The 5,097-nt window shown below is 36.8% G+C and overlaps 1 long non-coding RNA gene across 1 annotated transcript; it reads left to right on the top strand.

Moving 5' to 3' along the window:
* Nucleotides 1-3,521: 3,521 nt before the first annotated feature.
* LOC110098234 lies at nucleotides 3,522-4,386 on the top strand. The gene is made up of 2 exons (XR_002303327.2): nucleotides 3,522-3,923; nucleotides 4,103-4,386. It is a non-coding gene; the product is annotated as an uncharacterized LOC110098234 (long non-coding RNA).
* The last annotated feature ends 711 nt before the right edge of the window (nucleotides 4,387-5,097 follow it).

Raw genomic sequence — 5,097 nt, forward strand, 5'->3', positions numbered from 1 at the left:
GTCATGGATGATAATGTCTGCAACTTGCATTAATGAGCTCGTTTTGAGCTCTTCTATTTAAGCTTTGTCATGACACTCCATGTAGCTTCGTTCTTTTGGGGGAGACATGAAGAGAGAGCTTGAAAGGGAGTGAGGAACAGGTGAAGTCTGAGAGAGAGAAGTTCCTGTGAGGGGAGACTCAAGGGAGTGTGGAGGGGATTCCACACGGTTGCTCCGGCAGGCTTGCACCTTAATACCATCGGATTCAAGGCTTTTCTCGAGGGAAGTTCACCAAAGAAGAAGTTCACTTTGGTGTCAAAGGACCCGGCGACTCCGCCGCACCGGGGTAGGTGGAAGTTATTTTGTATGAGCTTCTCCGCCTAACTGTGGGGGCTAAAGGAGAGACACTTATTTTAGTGAAATACTTGAAGGGTGCCTCCAAGGAGTGGACGTAGGTCAAGGTTTAACCGAACCACTATAAATCCAGTGTGTTCTTTCTTTCGCACTTAAATTTCCGCATTATTTTTTTGTGGTGTTTTGGTTTGTGAAATTTGTTGAGCTTTGCTTAAAGTTTTTAAAATACCAATTCACCCCCCCTCTTGATTAGTCTTTGGTCAGTTCTATAGGGCTTAACATCCTTAACGAACTTTCAAGTGGTATCAGAGCACTTTCTAGTGTCATCTGAGCACTTTCAGCTAGGAGTGGCTTTGAGTTTTGGGCAATATGTCTTAATATGTCCAGGTTTCCTGCACTCATAGAAAATAACATCATTTGAAACCTTAACATTTCTATTAAATTTACCTCTATTCCATTTCTAGCGTCTCTTCTGCTTCCTCCTCATAAAGCTTCTGAATTGTCTAGTCATCAGTGCGATGTCGTCTCCATACTTAGATTGTGAGTGTTCACTCTCATATTCCTCCACTTTCATTGCTATGTTCTTCTCCCTTCGTAGTTCACATGCATCAATCTTTCTTTGGCTAACTTCTTGCTCGTAAGCAATTAGCGAACCAAGAAGATTGTCAATAGAGTATATGTTTAGATCTTTAAACTTTGTAATTGTAGTAATTTTAACATCATAAGTAGTAGGCAGACAACGTAGAATCTTATTAACCATTTCAGCATTCATTAGTTCCCTACAACGTAGAATCTTATGTACATATCAGAAATGGATTTATTAGGTTTCATGCGAAACAATTCATAATCATGCAACAAGATCTTAAGTCTAGATTGCTTAACCTCATTAGTCCCCTCATAAGTTATACAAAGTCTATCCCATATGTCCTTTCCACTCTTGCAAGTAGAAATGCGCATGTAGTCTTCTGATTTAAGAGCACAAAAAAATAATTTAAGCATTTGGCGTTTAATTGTGCTAAGTTACGTTCTTCTACTGTCCAGTCCACAAAAGGTGTTTCAACTCTAACTTCATCAACTAGTCTAGTTGGTTTTCTATACTCTTCCTGAACTAAGATCCACATTTGATAATCAAGTGACTGTAAAAATGTAGACATGCATGTTTTCCATAAAACAAAAGAAATATTATCGAACAATATAGGTCTAGTTATAGAGTAACCCTCAGGTGTATTTCGGTTTTCAAATGTAGCCATCTACGTTAATCAAAAAATAATCTAAACTTATGATTATGAAACAAAGCTCTGATATCACTTGTTGAAACTTATTCAATATAAATTAGGTTGTTAAACCTAAACTTATATCCCAGTGGCTAACCAAGAAGGGAGGTGAATTGGTAATTAAAAACTTAGTCTCTCTTTTTAATATTTTAAACCAAAAATAAACTTTAATGAATTTTGTATAAATAAAATTTTCAACCACAAGTTAATAATGATAAAAATAAAAGCAGCGGAAAAATAAAAGACATGAGATTTATAGTGGTTCGGTCAAACACGACCTACATCCACTCCCCGGAGGCACTCTCCGAGTATTGCACTAATACCACTAGTGACTCTCTTTTTTCACCCACAGTAAGGCGGAGAAGCCTTTACAAAACTCTCTTCCACCACTACCCGGTGCGGTATAGAACCGTCATCCTTTTACACTCTTCCCAATGTTGGCAGAGAACCATCCGTCCTTTCACACTCTCCCGGTATAGGCAGAGAACCATCCGTCCTTTCACACTCTCCTGATGTAGGCAGAGAACCCTCCATCCTTTCACACTCTCCCAGTGTAGACAGAGAACCCATCAGTTGTAATTCACACTCTTAAATTGTAGGCAGAGAACCTTTCGTCCTTTTACACTTTCCAAGTGTCGGCAGAGAACCGGATCTCCTTGACAGATCTTCTCACAAGAAATCTAGAAGGAAGATAGAAAAGTGTGAAGTAATCAAAAACCACAAGTAAAGACTCTTACCTTTGAGTACCAAGTGAAACCTTCACGCTCCAGTAGTAAGAATCCTCCTTCAAACACTCTCTCACACTCTCTCCTTGACTCTCCTTTCAGTAGGCACGAAGATCAGTAGGCAAAAGGATTAAGAGGTAATTCTAATTAGACTTTATATAGGAAAGACATAAAAAACCATCAAAAAATTACTCATTTTCAAGTCTTTACGATCGTGGATCGTCCTGTACAAACTTACTTAAATCAGTTGCATACGAACCCAATGTATATTGGTACGAACTGACTTCGTACCCGATTATCGTCCCGTACGAACTAAGTTCGTCCGGTACGAACAGTTATACCATAGGTCGGTTTGACAAACCGCAGGAAGTTATCAAAATTGGAAATAATAAAAAATTTTCATCCTCGGACGAATAAGAGTTCGTCTGGACAAATTTTTTATAGAGAGCATTTCGTCTTGGGCCGAATAGGAACTCGTCTGAACGATAATTTTGTAGAGAGCATTTCATCTTGGGACAAATTGAAATTCGTCTGGACGAATTTTTTACAGAGAGCATTTCGTCTTGGGCCGAATATAGGATTTCGTCAGTCCATAGAGCATTTCGTCCTGGGACGAATTGAAGTTCATCGTGACGAAATTTTTCCATAGAGCAATTCGTCCTTGCACGAATAGGATTTCATTTGAACGAAAATTTTCCAGAGAGCATTTCGTCCTGGGAAGAATCTAAAAATTTGTCTGGACGATCAGGACTTAGAAAAATTTTCTTATTTCCTGTTCGTTCCATTGCTCTTCCGAGGGGATAACTGACTTGATCGTCCGTACAAACATGGTCCGTCCCGTACGATCAGTATGAATTTTAAAGATCTCCATAAATGTGTGTGTACTAAATTATTTAATTACAATCACTCCCTTACAAACTCAATACAATAAAAAAAATACAAGCTTCAATTTACAAATTATCTCATGCTGAATTTTGATTTGAAGTCTTCATTAGTCTGGAGTTCGATTATCCTGAAATATTAGTCCACACAAGAGCAAAAACAATTCTTCCAAAAAGTGTTAGGAGAATACAAAACTTAAAAAAATAATATTTGGAATCATCGAAACAATACAAGTTGCAAGAATGTAAAACATGCAATTAGCAACTCTCTTAATTGAGAGAGGAAGAAAATGCATGACAAACGGGCGGCTACGATTTTGCCCCTATCCTTAAAATCTCGCATACGAATTTCTGCTCATCAATCGCCGTCCAGTTCCTAGTTGATACCTCACCATTCCAACCTATTAATTAAAGCCTCTGCTTTGCATCATTCAAAGCTTTTAGTTAAGAAGCAACAAATTCGTTGCCTTCCGCGATATCGGTTTCGTTTTCGTCTCCCTCTCTCAATTTGCATCCCCATATAATAAGATTTCTAGGGCTTCTGTTAACCAGGAAGAGAAAGAAGAGCAAGGACAAAAAAATTTAGAAACGAGAGAGAGAGAGATGATGGAGCTATTCATCCTCGGTTGCGCCGGCGTTGTAGTGCTCCTCCATAGCGCCAATTTCTTCTTCCATGCTTTATCTCGTAAGATCGGCTTCCGATCCCTCAGGTGGAGCTTCTCTCTCGCTTTATTTTCCATATTTTTCCATCTATTATTACTGATCTGAGTAGATTTGAAACAGAAAAAGATTTTTGTTTTCTAGGGCTTGTCTTCCGTTATCCATTTTAATAATTTTATTGATTTTATATTTTGTTTATCTGTGTGGATTTGTGATTTTGTGTTTGCAGCTTCCTTGGATTCATTGGGTGAGTGGGGAATCAATGGATTGGGAGCTTCAAATATGCTAGAGTAAATCTGTTCAATGATGGTTGATCGTTGAACTTCGAAGACAGACAAGTCTGATGAACTGTAATTTATTTTTTGCGTTAAATCTGCGAAATTTTAGTTGTGTTGGATTTATCTTAAATTGTCAGCTTCTCTCCTTCCCCTTTTACGCAGAATTATTTTTTGGGATGGGATATTTGTTAGTCTATATAGATGAATGAAATGCGGAGTTATCTACCATTTTATATGTGCTCTTGGAAGAAAAAAAAGGTGCTCTTGGAAATCTTTTACCAGCTAGATGAATCTTACAGACTGCACGAATCTGAATGCTCTAATATCGTACATATTGCATCTGCTGATAATCTCGCAGTTCTTGCGGTTGAAATATGTTATGTAATGTCATATTATATCTAGTTGTTTTAAATTCAGGGTTGGATACAGCTTTTTTTTTTTATGGTGAAAAAAAAAAAAAATTTAGGGATAAGTATAGATGCATAGGATTGATAAAATTAGAGAAAAAATATTTTTGAGGGGAGCAAAATGCCCAAAATACTCAAAATATTTCAAAAAATCTCTTATGAATATATAAAAAAAAAAATTTTTTTTGAGGGTGGGCATTTGCCGACTTAAGTTCATGGTGGATCCGCCCATGGTTTTAACACCTAAATAAATGGTTATCAAAAGATGATCGAAATTATCAGTGATTCCTTGAGGTAACAATATGTAAACCTTTAAAATGTTGGGAGCATTTTGTGATGTGTAGAAACACTCGTTGAAAATTTTGATTTCATGATTTAATGAAAGAAAGATAGTCTTTTTTTTTGTATGAAATAAACATAGCTGTTTTTTTTTTTTTAGTAAAATTAGGGGCAAAACTCAATTTTCATTATATGAAAATACTTACAAGAGATTGTGTAAACAATTAGTAATAAACTAAGAAACAAATGCCTATAGAAGA

Source organism: Dendrobium catenatum, unplaced genomic scaffold, assembly GCF_001605985.2.
Source record: "Dendrobium catenatum unplaced genomic scaffold, ASM160598v2 fragScaff_scaffold_377, whole genome shotgun sequence".
NCBI classification, from domain to species: domain Eukaryota; kingdom Viridiplantae; phylum Streptophyta; class Magnoliopsida; order Asparagales; family Orchidaceae; genus Dendrobium; species Dendrobium catenatum.